The sequence below is a fragment of the Brassica oleracea genome, unplaced genomic scaffold, assembly GCF_000695525.1.
Source record: "Brassica oleracea var. oleracea cultivar TO1000 unplaced genomic scaffold, BOL UnpScaffold00534, whole genome shotgun sequence".
Taxonomy (NCBI): Eukaryota; Viridiplantae; Streptophyta; class Magnoliopsida; order Brassicales; family Brassicaceae; genus Brassica; species Brassica oleracea.
Window position 1 is genome coordinate 66,556 of NW_013617419.1, and position 1,487 is coordinate 68,042.

Here is a 1,487-nt window from a genome sequence, read left to right on the forward strand (position 1 = left end):
TGATTATTATGGTTGGCTTGGTATCGAATGGTATACTTCTTGGTTGGGGTGATGGTGTTAGTATCGAATGGTATGCCTCGCAAGTCTACTTTGTTTATCTATATGCATATGGATCGTGATGGCTGGCGGGAGGGACTTGGTGTTTGGTCACGAACTATCAAGTTGTGGTATTTATTTTGGTGTTGGGTTAATATGATCTGTCTTATTGTATCGACAGCTGCTAGGAATTATAATCTATGGCTTTTAATAATACGTTTTGTTTTTCTTATTGTATTTGTGGAGCTGATACAAGGGTCTGTGTACTGGAGAAAATGGAAATGGTGGTATAGTCAATATATCGATACAAGATGTTGGGGTAGTGGGCCCCGACGTAGTCGCGTATCGCGGTGGTGGGACAATTTTTTAAAATTGGTTCAAGACCATTGGGTACTGGTTTTTGGATTGGTTCAGGAGTATTGGGTACTCTCTTTTGGATGGGAGTTTTTGGAATTTAATTTGTTTAAAATGGTTGGGTATCTTCAAGCCCCATTTTCTAGCTCTTGGGAGCATGATCAAATTGTAATTTTATGAAGATCCTAAGTTGGAATTGTCGAGGAATGGGAAGTCATTGGACAATGAGTTATCTTCGGGAAATTTGGCATAAACATAAACCGGATTTTTTATCTTTATCAGAAACTAAGCAGGATTTTGAATTTGTACAAAAGTTTCAATCACATGTGGGATATGATTTCTTGGTGACAGTGGATCCTAATGGAGGGGGGGGGGGGTTAGCGCTTTTTTACAATAATGAATACTAGGTTCATATTCTTTATTCGAGTAATAGGATGATTGATGTAGAGGCAGTGACACTTGGGAAAAAAGTTTATTTTACATTTGTGTATGGGGAACCGGTGGAAAAATTGAGGGAACAGGTATAGGAACGGTTGACGAGGTATGGGTTATCGAGAAAAGACCCTTGGTTCATTATTAGAGATTTAAACGAGATTACCGGAAATCATGAAAAAATGGAGGTTCTCCAAGAAGCGCAAGTTCTTTTGTCCCCTTCAATGATATGATTAGAAACTGTGGTTTGTTGGAGTTTCCAGCTCGGGGAAACACTTTTTCATGGCAGGGGAGAAGGGGAAAAGGAAAGGGGGCAGTAACGATCAGATGTCGGCTAGATCGGGCTCTAGCGAATGAAGATTGGCACACGCTTTTTCCCTGTTCTTATACGGAGTACCTAGGGAGGGTTGCGTCTGACTATCGGCCAGTGGTCACTTTTTTGGAAGATAAAGTCTACCGTAGACGAAGGCAGTTTAGGTTTGATAAACGATGGATTGGACAGGATGGCCTCATGGAATCGATTGCTTCAGGCTGGCTGGAAAATAATGAAGGACGAACAGGGGATGTTGTTTCAAAGATTAGTAATTCTCGACATGAAAGTGCAGCATGGCGAAAAAATAACCCCCCTTATGGAAAGGACAAAATTCAGGGGCTCAAAAAAGCAC